The sequence below is a fragment of the Struthio camelus genome, chromosome Z (assembly GCF_040807025.1).
Source record: "Struthio camelus isolate bStrCam1 chromosome Z, bStrCam1.hap1, whole genome shotgun sequence".
Classification (NCBI taxonomy): domain Eukaryota; kingdom Metazoa; phylum Chordata; class Aves; order Struthioniformes; family Struthionidae; genus Struthio; species Struthio camelus.
Window position 1 is genome coordinate 73,374,620 of NC_090982.1, and position 16,892 is coordinate 73,391,511.

At 36.9% G+C, this 16,892-nt stretch overlaps 1 long non-coding RNA gene across 2 annotated transcripts in view; it reads left to right on the forward strand.

The window, feature by feature from the left end:
• The window catches only part of LOC138064446 (uncharacterized), a 127,683-nt gene that overhangs the window by 26,850 nt on the left and 83,941 nt on the right, over positions 1-16,892 (forward strand). For both annotated transcript variants that reach the window (XR_011137688.1, XR_011137689.1), the window contains one exon: positions 2,199-2,324. This is a non-coding gene — a long non-coding RNA (uncharacterized lncRNA). The remainder of the gene's footprint in view (positions 1-2,198; positions 2,325-16,892) is intronic.

Consider the following 16,892-nt stretch of genomic DNA (forward strand, 5'->3'; position numbering starts at 1 on the left):
AAATGACGGCTCTGACTTACGGAATCTGCCAGTCCCTTTCTTTCTTAATTTCCTGCAGCTAGCCTTCAGCAGCTAGCCTTGTCAGGCTCTGGTCTCAGCACTCACCTGTCTGTACTAAGAGCCCTCTGTGATTTATCTGCAGGGCACAAGACAGTGCTATGCAAAGACACTTTGAACTATATCTAAGGATGTTAGCTAGGGTATCATGTGTTTTTCTCCTTCTCTAGAGATACTCAAAACCCGCCTGGACACAATCCTGTGCAATGTGCTCTAGATGACCCTGCTTGAGCAGGGGGTTGGACTAGATGATCTCCAGAGGTCCCTTCCAACCTCAGCCATTCTGTGATTTTGTGATTCTGTGGATTCCTGAATTAAGATGAGAGATTTCCAGTTTTACATTAGGAAGCACGCAGGCCAGGTCCTTTGCTCTTGTGAAATGCTATCAAAATCAAAAGGCTTAACAACCTCCATACATTGATTTCCACAGATGATCAATGCAGGATCTCTTTATTTAGGCATCTAAAAAAGTGGCCTGCTTTTGCAGAGGTTTATAATACCACTGTTGCTGTTCTAGAGTAAATTGTGGATGAGAAGAATCATTTAAAATCAGGTCATTATTTAGGACTGATTATGAATTAGGCAAGCAAGTTAAATTTGTTTAGCAAATATCTAGTCTAATTTTTAAGACTGGAGTTTGGTGTTATTCCACTGAAGTTAGCAGAAGACCTCATTTGGACTTTAATAGAGGAGGTGTTTGGTCTTTGAAATGTGAAATGTCTGCTTTTCAAAAATGGGAAAGATTCAATATTTTTGGTAAAATCCTTGAAAAGCCCAAGTAAAGAAGAACCATGTAATTCTTACTTGGAGTGTTTGAGAGCATGCATTTGATAACAACTAAGAATCCAGATGCTTTCTGTACAATAGACTCATAGCTGTGCTAGCTGTTATCAGAATTTACAGAGGTATTGACTTGATAGTAAAGAGTTAAGTCTTACTATATTGCTCGGGAACAAGGCTTCTCAAGTGGGAAGATCAGAAAGAAGTATTTTCATTAATAGTGGCAAACCATATTCAAGTGGGTGTGAAAATGTGTTGAGTTTTAAAAAATATCTTTCTGACTCTTTAAAACATTCTGTATTAGTAGTTTTGATCAGAAATTTGTGTGTTGCTCCATAAGATGCCATTGTTGTTATAGCCACTTTTAATGTGTGTTACATTAAATGTGTTACAATATGCAATTCCCAGTTACTGTTACTGCAGAAACCTAACTAGCTGAATATTCTGTTTGGCCCCATGTGTGGTCAACCTCCGTATTTTTGTTACTGAGGCTGAACAGCCTTTACCAGTGATTAGAGCATGGTCTTATTAGGCGTGCTTGGTTATTACCTTGTTCTGTATAGAAGTAGTTGTAGTATGAGATACCATTTTGGTAACATGTAAATGACTGTCTTTGTGGACTGGGGGACTGTGAAAGTTAGGGAGGACAGCAAATGGATATGTAGGGAAATAAAACACTAATCTGGAGGAAAATGGGATATATTGATTCCAGTCCTTAAGGAACTACCAGTTCATTCATCTTTTAGTGTTTTAAAGCTGTTTAATTTCTACCGTAGTCTTTTACTTGAATAGGACTGAATTTTTATGAACAGACAGTTTTTGCTCTACTTTTTAAAATTACCAGCAAAAAAACCCTAGAAACTGTTATCTCATCAGGAAAGTTTGTTTGTTTGTTTGTTTTTTTCTTTTGTGAAAGTAACAACTGGTTCTCTTGTTTTTGGTTGCTGTTGCAAACACTCTTTTTCCACTGCAGTTAAAATGTGTTTCTCATGTATAGCGTCACCTTATAACGGATTTTACCACAAATTTTAATAGGTATTCTTGTCTTGCTGCTTTGTAGTTTATGTGCATAATAGTGTAAATCCATTTAATCAGAGTGAGATTAGTGATACCCTTTCAGATTTGGAAATGGTAGATGGTATTCTCTTAATCAACTAGTTTGTATGATTTACTCTTTAAAAGGTGATATAAACATTCTAAACTATTAGAATATAAAAAATAATACCTGAAATAGTATCAGCTTCTGTAATGTAACAGCTCTTTTTTTTTTTTTTAACATTAAATACCAATAAAAAGATTACTGTTTTAAACCTTCTAAACACATTAGTATTATAAAAAACGATTTTACATCTTTTTGACAGGGCTCTGCAAAATATACTGTGTAATTTTTCTGCTCCTGACATTAGCAACTTGAACATTAAGATATATCTTTGGACTCGTCTATCATTTTGGAAGAACCAGGGCATCTGGAGGCTAAAAAGATCAAGGTAATTTCCTGTTCATGATCTGTGGAACAACTGAGTATAAGTGATGTAGTATTTGGAGATATGTATAATTTAGTATTTGTTAAGCAAATGCAGAGATAAAGTCACAGCTTATTTTAATCAAATGGAGTGTCAGAGAACTTGTGCAGTCTACTGTGAAAAAAAAAGCACACACAGAAAATGCTCAGAAGAAACTTTGCCAGATATTTTATACAACAAAGCAGTATAAAAGATGTGCTAGGATGATATTTTCACAACTATTAAAGAGCACTATTTAAAAGAAGGGTCTTATTTCAATGCCTAACATGCTCAGAGTTTCAGTCTTATGTACAAGAACGAGTCCGTTCAGGGAAATGTCTAAGTGATTAGTTGCATTGACTTCAGTGAGACAGCTCAGGTGCTTTAAGTTACTGCTGTATTGATAAAATCGTCTTGATGGAAATCTTTGGGCCATAAGACAAGAACCAAAGCTCATGGTTGTTAATAGAAATAATTCCATTGGCCCTAACGGGTAATGGATTATGGCCTTGCCACTCTGGCCAAGCTTATGCATTGGCCAAAAAGTTAAACATCATGGTTTGTAGATGCTTGCACAGGACTCCACAGCCTGAAAATGATGACTGCTTTAGGAAATCTCATGAGCATTTATAACACTTCAGTAGCACTCACTTTCCTACCTCATTGTCCTAATCTTCACTTGCATATTAAATCAGAAATACTCCAGTACTTCCTCAATTACAGAGTGAAAAGCGATCCACTACAAGGGTATATTCTGTAAGTGTTAGTAGTATCTTATAGGAGGTCTGCCTTTAGGCGTCCTGTTCTATCTGTGACCCAGTTCTTTCTATTTTCTGTTGGTATTCCTCCTATTGCCAGGCAGACTATCTCAGGTCCTTACTGAGTTCGACTTTATCTTGCACATTCACATACTGAACATTACTTGTGCAGCATGTCCTCACTGAAGCTATATTCAGCCAGGCCTCTCGCAGTGCTCTGTTCAGTGTCTCTTTTCCCAAGAACACTTTTAGGATGGGCTCCCAGAAGTATGAAGCTATCTGATAATGAGGCATTAGGGGAGCAGGTAAAAGCAGGTTAGCTTGGGCGGTGGCAAGGAAAAGTAGGATAGCCATTATCTGCTTGTTAGCTTTTAAAGTATTAGGAAAAGCAATGTAACCTGAAATAATCTCGATTTTTTATACTTACCTTCATAAAGAACTTTCTCTTTTGCTACCTATAGAGTATTTTTAAAACCTGAATTGAGAGGGTAGAGTAGATTTCAGAGGTAAAAGCCATTCATGAAAACTGTCAGTCTACACAGACAGTAAAGATAATGCTGTATGTATTTGTTTTGATTAACTGAATACTTACCAGCTTAATTTCAGTACTTAAAATGACAGGTCATAAAAATGCTTGTTGAAGCTCTGAAGGTTTCTAGTCCAACCTCTTGCTCAAAGCAAGACTATCACTAGCATGAAATCAGGTCAGCCAAGTCTTTGTCTAGCCAAGTCCAGAAAACCTCTAGGTATGGACTCCATAACTTCTTTGGGTACCTGCTCCTGTACTGCACTGCTGTCCTACATAAAGTGCCTTTTCAGAGTAAGTAAAATTCACAACTGTAGTACAGGGCTAGCTGACTGGCTCTGTAATGTTATCCCTGCTGCAATCTTTTTTAATCTTTATTATCCAAGATGAGACTGCAGTTTCTGTAATTGATTATTTTTAAGGAAGTGATCCAAACCCCACTGAAGCCAGGAGAGAAATGTGACTGGTTTAAAGGGATTTATTCCTGTAAATGAATTATATATCTGCATGTGTCTGTAAGGATAAAGCCTAGTTCAGAGTCCATTTTGAGGGTGACGTTATAAAGGCCTTAATTTAAATTCTTACTGGTGCAACTAAGTGGACTATATATTTCAGTTAAACTTGGAGAACATTTACCTTTTTAAAACAAGATTATAAACCTCCATAAGATATACAGCTTTTAATATTTAAATTAGAATAACAAGCTATATTTGTACTTTACCCTAAAGTAGTAATTGAGTATGTTCATTGTGGAGGAAGATAAAATAGCATTAGGATACTAGAAGAACTCTTTACAGTTTACAGTAATAGGTTGGCAATATTTATGCTTTCAAACTGTATAAAAGTAATTCCACAGTAATTTAATTAACATCAAATTGAAAGCTATTTGACATATACAGTGTATTACAGAAGTTAGCGTGTGCATTTGCTTTCCATTGACTTGAGTTTCACCTAAGGCTGTTCTTCAGTGAATATTTTTAATGATATAGAAATCCTACCAAAAGCTATATTAGTTCTAGAAAATATTATCTCCATGAGCTGTGCGAAGCTAGGTATCTCTTCATCTCAGTTAGTTTTTAAGTAAATGGGTATTACTGCATTTTGAAAGTAACTCTTAGTTAAGGGACAGACTTTTGTGAAACTTGTGCTGTCTTCATTATTTTTGTGGAATGCTACCCTGATTATTTTAAGTATACTGTTCTCTCCTCACAATTTATAAATTGTTATACTAAAATCAGTGTAGAAGGGGAGTTCCTTGACATAGGGATTGCCTCTGCGTTAAAAATTGCTGAATAATGGTCTTGAAATAGGTCACTGTGAAGATAACTGAAATGTAAAAATGTAATCAATACAGAATAACAATGGTATAGAAAAATAAATACTTTTTAAAAAACTGAAGTGCTTAAATGTATCTCCCTACTACCTTCTTAAATGGGAAATGTCCTGTAAAGAGGATGCAGTTGACAAAGGGACAAATTCAGTTCCAGCACAGGAGATGTGCTTGATTTCACTGAGTAGAACAAATTTCATGAAAAATGCTTAAGCAGCTTTGAGAAGTCATACCAGCAGGCTGGACCTACGCAAAAAAGACTGTGGCCCTTTTGTTTTTCTGCTCATAGATTACAATGGTAATTAATATATAGTTGTATCTCTGTTATTGCCAGATGTAATGGTAACACTCAGCTTATAATAGTCTTTAACAATAGTAGAGAGAAAACAGAACATAGTAGAAAGCAAACATTTTTTTTTCTCTTTTTCTTCTTGGCTTCAAAACTTGAGAGAACTAACTACCTTAGAAGTTTGAGCTGGTGGGAGAGTAGCATTGTAAGATGAGAAAAAAAGAGAGAGAAAGCCAAGCCACAAATAACTATGCAATATTGAGCTCCCTTAAGCCCCGCAGTTAAGAAAAGAAAAGAATCTCCTTATTGAGAAGTTAGAGACAGAGAAGGCAGAGGAAATAAAATGGGTGAACCGCAAAATGGAAAAACAGTTCCAAGCTATGATGTTCTAGTGACGCAAGCTGAAAAAGGTGCTGCGGCAGAACTGCACTCTGCTGAGACCTGGCAATAGTCATTTCTATAGGAGAAAAACCACAGAAGACATTGTGTAAGGGAAACTTTAATAGTGAAGTAGATTGGGAGAGATTGCAAATGCAAACAGTTTTCAGAAAGCAATTCAATGTCTGAGTGGAAAACAACGAGGCCTTATCCAGCAACTGAAATGACGACAGAGCACATACTGGGCATGCTTCTAAACAGCTGAAAAAGTAAAGGGAGGAGAAGTGGAGCAGAAAAGATAGGTAATCTTATGAAAGGTAGAAAAACAGAGTGCTTAGGTGAAAGCAGAGTGGTAATAGGGGAAGCATAAGGAATATGTTCACAATGGACTAGGGTAAATGGAAGAGACGGGCTCTTTCTTCCAACAAAGAATAATTCTGTCCTGAATCAATTATAGGCATATCAAAGTTGGTGTAAAAACAGAGGTCCCTGACCCTCTGTCAGCTGATGTGAATGGTTAACCTCTACTAAGGGATTTTCAATTATCCAGAGATTTAGCTTGTTTGAACTTAAAGTTTTGCTTTTCTTGATCAAGAGACAAACTTTGTTTATGTCAGGCAGAATTAGTTTGAATCACAGAGAGACTGAGGAGAGATGTGGAAACCACCTTTTTTCCATTCGTTTTTCAAGGAAACATTTTTCATGACTGTTGAATACTAGATTATTGCTGATTCAAAATAAGATTAGTGGAGGAAAATGCTGGTTAGTTGATTACCTAGGGATAAGTCATTCCTGTCTCTAGATGCCAATGAGGAATTATTTGTGTTGTTACCTTGGTTTTCCTTACCATGGTATGAATGAGAAGGAACAGAGGATTCTCTGGCACAGATTCCCAAGTTGTCAATTTATTCTACCTGAGAGTCTAACCTCAATTCCATGCAAACAAACTATTAAAACTTATATGGCATCTTATTTGAAAGGTACTATAGTGTAACTTCTTTCCTCTCTTTCTGTTCCTTGGTTGATTATCTGAGATTTACTTTTCAATTCTGAAGGCTAGAACTCATGACAAAAAATTAAATTGTTATGATACTTCGTAGAGGATTACCTCCTCCTCTGAGATGGCAAACTTACAGGTATGAACAGGCAAATCTAGGTATGACTTAGTAAAATATTTTAATACTTATGTCCTATAATGCTCAAGCACTACTGTGAATGTGTGTGATTTTCCATCTTAATGAGATTAAAGATCTTTATGTGATACCAAAGAATACTTTTGTGCTTTGAAATTTATACTTTCGTATATTTGGGTAAGTTTTTGGAATCAAGCTGGGATGAGCACAGGCAACAAACTGTATCTGAAGTGAAACAAAGTGTTAATAAGACTCAAAGTTCTAAAATGAGAGAGAAATTTATTTGCCACATTGCTAATGAAATGTGCAAATTTCAATGTACATAGTTGACGTTGATGATACATTGTTCAAAACTTTAAATAAAAAAATTTCTATAAAAGGCATTTGATTACATAAGCCTTTCTATGTTTGAACAGCAGGCAGGTGCTGTTACCTAAACCAACAGAGAAGTTTCTCACTGATAGCTTTCTTTACAAGTTCAACAAGTACACAGTACTTTCAGTTTCAAAGTGGTCCTAATGTGCATCGCTCTCTATTCCACAACTTTCTACCTTTAGAATTAAAAAACCCAACTCTTTTACTCATCTGTAATAGATCAATAGAAACTTGTATCAATACAAATACCACAGCAGTGTGCTTAATTTTGCATTCATAGCATAGTTTTACTAGAGTGATAGAATAGGATTACTTCAGAAGAAATATTGTCAACCTTGGAGGAAGTTCAGAAATAAATTTAAAAGTAGCTTACTTCTCAGTGAAACATGGTGTGCATATCTGCTGCTCCACTTGAGCAGATGTTGTAAAATCATGCAGAAGCAATTTCTGTTAAGATTACTGTTTGTGGAACTGTTAATCAGATAAATCATGCCTTGTTCTATCTGCAATATTTTTCTATTTTTATCTCCGATTAAAAATTGAAATCTAAAATAACTAATAAATTGGTTCTAAAAATTATAGTTTTATCAAAGTATTGCTCCTGAGATTCCAAGGTGCACCCTAGTTACCTGATAGGACACAGTGGAGGTGCTACTGTCCAGGCTGAGCTGTTAGGACATCACAGGCAAGATGGCATAACACCTAATTTTTTATAGCATGAAATCTCAAGTCCAGCAGCAAACTCACTTACTAAGTGGGACAAAGTGTATTCATCATGTCTGATTTTTCTGAAGCACTAAATACCTATCTGTAGTTTCTTTTGAGCTGCAGATGCACAGCATCTCTGAAAGTCAGACTCTCAGAGCATGCATGTTTGTTGAAAAAGATGTAACGCAGAAGTATTTTTATTTAGCAATAATTAAGTAGCCTTTAAAAAATTACTGGTTTTTTCACTGAAGAAAGAGAAATCAAACAGCAAGATCCTCTCTTTCTGATCAATTCATAGCCTTTGGCATTCTTCCAGACTTTCCCAGCCTTTCCTTGGAAGATAGTTCTGTATCATCTTCCAAGGAAGCCCATGTGTCATACCAGAAATGCTGGTATTTCACCAAGAAGACTTTCTATAGCAATATATGGTAGATGGATTGAAATGGTGAAAAATGATGTCATCAGGTGGAGTCTATTCCTATTTCAGTCAAACACTACATCATCACAGAGACGTGCAAAGATGATCAGTGAGGCAGAACAGTCCTGAGTTCTTTGTTCTCCTGAGAGAACTCCAAGATCTATATCCAGGTTATTGACCATGTAGAGGTTATAACATTTGCAGTTGGAGTTTGAATATATGTATAGACAGATACTCAAGAAAAAAAACGATTGTTTATAAGTAGCTGTAGGTCTTTGGTTGTGTCTTATATATATGTAGGTGAACTCATCATTCACGTTCATACTTATCACTTCTCAAAGCAATTTTTCAGGTATTTGGCCTCAGAGAAGCTAAGTGTCAATTCAGTGTCCTTTTTCTTATGTGGCCACATAAGGAAAGTGGGAAGTAAGTGTGCCATATGGGTATTGCTGAAGAGAAAGGTCTCCAAATCTAGAACTAATCATACAGATCTTCACAATAGAACTGTGTTATAGGTGATGATTCTCAAAGAATTACATTCAGTGATAAGTCATTCTATTTATTAGCAGTCCCATTGGACGCATAGTTTATCTGTTCATGAATGGCTGGAAGGAAGACCTGGGAGCCTGTTAAAGCAGATATATTGCTTACAAGTTTGATCCTCAAGTTTGATCCTCACCTGAGTATACACATTTGATTCAGTAATGAACTTCAGTGCATGCTCAACTTGAAGACTGATACTCTGACTCACTCACTTGTTTTGTGTGCTGCCATGGTAAGTGATATTAGGACTTAGATATTTAAAGCAATTGATGTGTTTAACTGCTTTTCTGAATTGGAGTACTCCAGACTTGCAGGAATTAAACAGCAAAATGCCTTAGCTGATGATACTGAAAGCTGGAATCTAGATTGCAAGGACAGAAAGACCAACTCAGTATAGCCCAGGTTTTGGGTGTGTGGGTTTTTTTTTTTTCTTTTTTTTTTTGAGGAAGGGAGGAACTCTTTATAAGGGATTACTGGGAAGTTTATGTGCAACATTTGTTCCTTATTTGGATGCCCGTAAGATTCCATAGTCAGTAGGTTATTGCTAACTGTGTCAACGCTGTTTTTTGTTATGGACACCTGTTCTTAGGAATTAGACAGAGTGTATATATAGGTTATTGATGTAATGTCAAGTGAAGTAAGCGTTTTCCCTTTAAAATAGATGCATTATTCTGTAGATACTTAAAGTGCCTAAAGCTAAGCACATGACTTCTCACTTTTATTCAGTGTGGAATAGGAAAGTGTTCAGATGTTGCCTTTTATTGAACTCTTAATAAACTAACTTAGTTAAATCAATAATTAACACACTATGCAAATCAATAGAATCAATATGCTTTTCATCTTTTTAATTGTAATTAATTTTGACGTTAATGCTTCTACTCTGGCATTTAATCTTGGTAAGGATACAAGGAACCCATTTTTGAACCATTAATTTGTATTTTTCTCATCTGAAATAAATGGAAAGGCAAATATTTGGCAGAAATCAATATGAGGGTGAGTTATGGGAAGTTTAAATTACTTGACATTATATCTGTTTATAATTCTGTGCCCTGGCAGCCAAAGACTTTTTAGTAATGAGAAATGAGAAAAGAAGAACATATGTGCTAGAATAGAGTCTTAACTGAGATTCATTTCCATTATAGCAGAGGGCACAGCTGGTGAGAAGAAAGTAACTGGTAATTAATGTAAAAACCTAATGGAACAAATAGGCCTACACAGTAAATAGGAGGAGTAGCTATTAAAAATGTTCTTGGGGGAGTATAGGAAGGAAATCTTTTCATGCTTAGTGCACAAGGAATCCAAATTCTTTGGGGTTTACAGAGGAGGGCAGCCAAAGAGTTTCTGTAGAAAGTATGCAAGCCTGTATTAAATAAGTGCTTGTCCAAGAGAATGAAACTTGTAGAACTGCATAGAAAGAATAGTGTATAATTTTCATCTGCACAGAGGTAGCTGCGTATGGCAGACAAAGCACTTAAGAGAATTTTAATTGAATTAACAGAAAGACTCCTGCTGACCTCTGTATGCTTTGGATTAAATATAAATCTTGTGAAGAAACATTTCCATTAGATGATGTTCCCTTTTTTTTTCACATCTTTAGATAACATGACTCATTATTAGCATAATATAAATAATAACTGGGGAGTAGAGGTTTCTGATATGCTTAACTTTATATTACCAAAGATGCTAATCTTATAATAATTAACATTGGTTAGTTTTAAGTATTTTAGAAAGAATACATGAAATTCAAAAAGTAACTTAGAAGTCCTCAGATAAACTGCTGTAGTTAATTAGATCATCCAATTCTATATGACTGTTCCATTTCACACATCTCAGGCAAACTTCAGTGTCTGGCACTGTATTTGGCACTGTTTGTGATTTTTTGGGCAGTCTTCATTTTATCAGTAAATGAACATAGTTACACAAGTGGAAGAAAAAGATATAATGAGAAAAGCAAACTCCTTGTTATTCCAGAATTCTATGTTTATCATGCAAACTCTTCTCTTTCTTTTTCACCGTACCCAGAGAAAATTGACCGTGATATTGAATTTTTTTTTTTCCTGTAGTGAAATCTTCTCAGAAATGAATCTTGCTGCAGTTACTTAGCCTCTAGTTTTATTTTTTTATCAGCTCCCTTTTTTCAGTGTATTGTTGTCAGGAATAAATCAACTCAGAAGTTCCTTAGCTGAAGTTTAACTCCATATATTCCTGATTGTCATATTTTAGGTTCTTGGTATCAGTCCACAGGAATTATCCTGCCATTTAAGTAATTTCTTCATGAGTCAGGTTTCTAACAGTTCAGTTTGTGTTTTAAATCACATTGTAACTGCAGTGGCATAAGATAGCTTTAAATAGCCATTCTTAAAAAGTAAGAAGAAAGTAAACTTAGGCCTGTTTCTCAGATTTCTATAGTGATTCAAAAGAACGAACTGCGTTTTTCCTCACAATATTTTAACACCCTACTGTCAAGAACCAGTTTTGAAAAGTCAAATGTTCTTGTTTCTATAGCCTAGGCTCTTGAACATTGTCTTTCTTCTTTTGGCCTTGTAATCTTGCTCTGTTTTAGCTTCTTTTACAGTGTTTCATTGGCTGAGAATGTAGAACGTGGTTTTGGCTGGACTCGTTCCTGAACTAACTGGGACACTGTTGCATAAAGTGCCAGGGGTATTATTCTGCTGTATTATCCACTGACCTCAGAGGCAGGAGTCCTGAACCAATCCTCCTGTTCAAATGGTAATGCATATGTTCTGGTTTTACTTAGCTGGAAAGCGCTTTGGGCACATCATGATTTCACCCTAAGAACAAAGCCTGAAATGTAACTGGAGACTTGCATGACTTCTAGTTTGTGTGTGCGTAAGTGTGTTTGTGTGTATGCGCTCTTTTTTTTCCCTAAAGACACATATGGAAGAGAAGAAGAGGCTTTACACACCACTGTGACTGGTCTTTTAACTGGAGCTGATTCAAAGTCCACTGAAGTCTGTTTTAGAACTTTGCTTCTCTTAATGGGTTTTGGGTCAAGCCTTAAAACCTATTTAGAGTGAATCAGTATAGCTAATAGTGCTCTAGTTCGTTAACTTCACTGAGTACCAGACGACAGGATTTAGGTGTAGCTGTCACTCATTTTTGTACTGCCCATACCATTTCTTCTCTTCTGCCTGTACACTACTCTGTTTTTACTGTAACACAGGCAAAAAAAAAGTGGAATATGTATTTGCCAATGCTATTTCTCATGTTATTTCTTACAATGGGTTGTTTCCATCTACACCTGCTTACTTTATTTGTCGTATTGTTGATTTATGAGTTGAGAATTCCATCACAACATTTTTAAATTACCATTGAAATTTCTTTTGTGGTTCAGTGACACTATGAAAAACTTCTGAATGCTGTACAACTTGAATTTAATATCTCCCTGTCAGTTACCTTGTAGTAAGATAATATAAATTCTGTTATCTGCTTCTGAGATTTAAAGAAACACCTGATTTTATTTGCTACTTAATAAATCACAGTGCTTCAGATCTTGCACAGGTAATATTAGTGAGATAACTTACTAATTCATTTATAGCCATTATGGTCTGTCCTATCAGGAAATAAAATTGTAGATAATATGTTCATGTGCTATTTTAACTTTTGTACTGTCCAAGCTTATGTGAACTTTTGCTCACAAGATTAGTCCTTGTTCATGTGTTTAGCCTAAATACTGCACTGGAGCATAGTGTGAATAGATAGTTGATACGAGTAGGAGTTTGTGGTTGCATAAATGTACATGAGCACCTTCAGGTGCTAGGACTGTTTTCTAGCACTAGCTTACATGAAATAGCCTCCATCCCTCTTATTAAATTAAATGACACTGAAACAGGACCACAGTGGCCACAAGCAAACTGGGAGTGGAGTGTTCTAGCCCAGGAACTGTTTGGGAGAATGCTATCTGACTGGGGTCAAAAGCATGGAAAGGGCCATTTGAACAATTTAACAGTATAGACAACTGAAGCCTGATGGAGATTGTTCTCTGGAAATGTTTAACTTACCAGCATACATGTTGACTGTATGACCAAGCTCTTGTTTAACACCGCAGTTCAACTCTGAGCTATGTAAAAATTTTTTTGTTAGCAGTAGATTCTGGCTTTTGACCTAGTCCTGAAGACTTACCAGAAAACTAATTATTAACTTAGGTTAAGCGGAATTACAGGCAAGTTAAATCTTCCTCAACAGCAACATAGAAAAGAGAGCAGTTTCAACTACAGCAGGTAATTTTGGATAAGCTCAAAATAAAAAGGCAAGAAATAGGTAATATATCCCTATTAGGAAAGATCTGAAGAAGAAAATGTTTGAAACAGTAATGATATTCCCAGCCAAAGTCTGGGTCGCACACTCAGCCAAAGGCCAATGAATCAATATATCTAGTTCTGGACAACATAAGTAAAGGAACTCTCACAAATGACGTCAATCAGGACTTTAACATTACAGCAATTTAAATCCCTATTCGGCACATGCCTAACTTCAAGTCTATGAGTCACTCAAATGGATGAGATTAAAGTTAGGCAGATTCTAAAGAACACTGCTGAAAAGTACTATTTCTTTTCCTCTTAATTAATTTCAGTTTTATTTTCTTTTTGTTATTACCTAAAGTTCAGAAAGTTTTCTGGTTAATTGTTGTTAGATGTGCGTTACATCAGTATAAAACTTGTGTCTTCCTGGAGTAATCAACCACATATACACCCTTATACATATATAACATGTAACATATATAACACATATACATATATATATAACATATATACATCAAGAATTATATGTCCATGTTACTTTCTTTTTCCGATAGCGAAGTATAAAGCCCTTATGTTTTCAGGCCATGTCAAACAAGAATTTATCATCTTCTCCATAGAGGTAGGAGCTTTGAGATCTTATAAGGCAAGAGCTACTACAAAGCAGATACTGATTTGGAATCAAGTGGCTTCAAACATGCATCCAGCACAATGAGTGTTAAATTTCTGTGGGCCTTTGGCTTGTCTCCTTAATCACAGCAGGGATTCACTTCAGAGCATGAAGGACAGAAACTCCTGTGAAGTTAGTGGTGTTAGTGAAGTACTGCCCTGTGCCTCAGACTTCTCTGTGGAGCCCTGTAGTCTGCAGAGACTCTACTTGGGTGGCAAGTCTAGTTCAGAAGCTGTGACTTCGTTATCACTCTAGGAGGTCAACCATACCATTATGGTCCCAAGGTCCATACCTTGTGAAACCCATTTCTGCTTAGAGCTGTGCTACCAGTGTGGAGCAGTAGCTCTCAAAATCCATTTGGAATTTTTTATTTTTATTTTTGCTATTGATCCTATTGATCTACCTACTGTATCAGAATGAGATCTTTTGCCTAATGTAGCAGGTACTTCTGCTGAGTGCAGTGTTTGAGTCATTGCTTCTTTGCTTGTCTCAGCTGGGAGATGTTCTTTTTGTATCGCACAGTGACCTGCCCTGCTGAGTCATTTGATTCAGTCTTTTGAAAAGGACCATGTTGCTCTTTCCTGTTAGTAATGCAGACCATGCTGGGCTAAGGGATATACCCACTATCTTTGTAAACAAATGCTGCTGGGATTGAATTTTTGTCTGCTTTTAAAAACAGTTCTGTACCTTTAAATATTGGGTCACTGATTTAATTATTGCCTGTTGAGTGCTGTGTGCAAATAACCCTGTGTGGCTCTGTCTAAGGCTGATCCTTCTGCTCATTGCTGGACCAGTGCCCAAGAAACAGAACGGAGGCCAAGTAAAATGGCTTTGCTCCCTGAAAAATGCTGTGAAAAACAGCAAGATGTGTGAAGGGGATCTTCAGCTGCACCAAGTGCTTCGTAACTCATAGCTAGTCACCACTGGAGATACAGCTGGAGAGGTGATGCTGTGGCTACTGCTGCCTCCCTGCTTGGAGTGTAGACCTGACTGAATTCTCTCAGAGAGAACCCAGTTAGCTATGCTGCCTGTCGCACAGCCGTTTCCCACTACTGTATAGCAATGCAGCTGTACACACTAGTACAGACAGATCCTTTGGATGGGCTTGTGATGAGGTGTCTTCACAGAAGCAGCAAAGGTTTTTTTGCACAGGAGTTCTCTTCGCATACTTGATCCATGTGTCTCCAATTTTAAAGGCAATACCTTCCTATGGAAGCTATTAAAATAAAGCTAGTAACTTGAGGGGACTCCAGCTTCCTTTATTATCCCTGAAATTGTCACTGGTTCCAAAAAGCAAAGCATTCTGGAATGCTTTTGGCAACGTAACCCTATTGTTGAAGCTTTCTGTCTATTAAATGTCTGGAAGACCGTGGAGATATTACACATAATTAAGGCAGCTACTTCACTTTGTGTCTAATCCAGCAATCCACTATGATCTGTGCAATCTAGTATGGCAAGAATTAACATGACACATCCGAGGAAACGTGAGACCAACCTCACAGCTAATAAAACAGAAAATCGTTGATCAAATAAAAACATCTGTGAATGTTCTTTTTCTTGCCTTTGATTAAGCATAACACAGAATAAGAGTAAGAGGCTTGTAAAAGCTAGACAGTGCCAGCTCTCAGAAGGATGTTCAGTATGGGTAGGAGGACATAATTAGCTCCTTTCGTCCATTCTTTTTTCATCTGTGTAAGGGCGAGGCTAACTGCATGCAGCACATGCAGCCTACTGACTTTCAGGACCTAATTCTTCAAAGCACAAGTGGTTAGCAGAGGTGAGGACTCTGCTGGTGAAGACTATGCACCAGAGCACCAAAGCTGCACCCTTTCCATCTAGAGAAACATTAATGGTACACATTCACATAGCTGAGAGCTCAAGGAGGCACTTTGCAGAATGCTTCGTGCCCCACTCTGAGTCTTGGGAGCTTCCATGCTGTATATAACTATTAAGACTCAATCTTTGGCACATGGTCATAGAAAATCAGACCTTGTTGAGGTGTCAGAGCAGAAAGGGAGCTAATTTTCCCAGAACATGATTTTATTTCTTTATAGAAAGGGGTGTGGAATAACTGGTTTCAATTCTGTGCATTGCATTGCAGAGACAAATCTCTGCTGCAAACCTGCTGTTAGGTGGTTATTGGAAGAAAGAGGTAGGAGGTAGGGGGCTTCAAGATACCTTACCCTGGTACTTTAAGGTAATTACAATTTTAAGCCTTTTGAGAAATGATGGGCATATTATTCATCATTTTTGCAATAGGCTAGAGGACATGCTTATCCAGGGTGTGGAAGATGCTATAACTTTTCCTTCTGCTGGAAAAGACTTAGAAGCACAACTGTTACACCTCAGCAGAGTGTAACAACTTACCATTTAACCTGGAGCTGCATTATAGTCCATCAAAACAATCAAACTTCAGTGGCCAAAAGGGTTCCTAGTTCTGTAGCCAAGTGACAAGGATGCTTATCTAGAAGAGAAGTAACTTGGATTTCGAGCCTTTTCCCCAGCAATTCCCATGTATTTTGCACAGAATCAAGGAAAATAAGTTGGTAGGGATCTCAAGGAGAGGTTACCTTCCTTCCTATGGTGGGATCAAATATACTTATAGTCTTCCTGACAAAAATGTGTACAATCTATTTCTAAAGCTGCCAGTAGTGAAAACTCTGATATCTCCCTCTGCAATTTATTCCAGTGCTTCATTGTCTCTAGTGTTAGAAAGAGTTTCCCAATATTTAAGCTGAGTATTTCTTCCAATAAATTATTTCTTGTTTTATTCATTGTGACCATGGAAACATGGTCTCTTTCTTTTTGCAGCAACTTGGTATGTGCTTAAAGATTGTTATCACCCTCAGTGTGATATGTTACAGATTAAACAACCCCAGTTCTTTCAGTCCTTTCTTGTATTCATTGTTTCTGTAACTCTGATAGTATTCACTCCTTTCTTGTTGACCTTCTCCAGTTAGTCCATGGTTTTGGAAGGGCAGTTCTCAGGACCGGATGCACTGTTCCACTGGAGGCTTAACTATCGCTGAGTAAAGCAGAAGGCTATACCCATAGCTTGAAGGCAGTACTTGCAAGTAAACATCCAAGTATGGTGTTTGTCTTTTTTTTGCAAGAGCATGATTTCATTGACTCAAGTTAGGCCTATGATTCATTATAATCTGTTCTT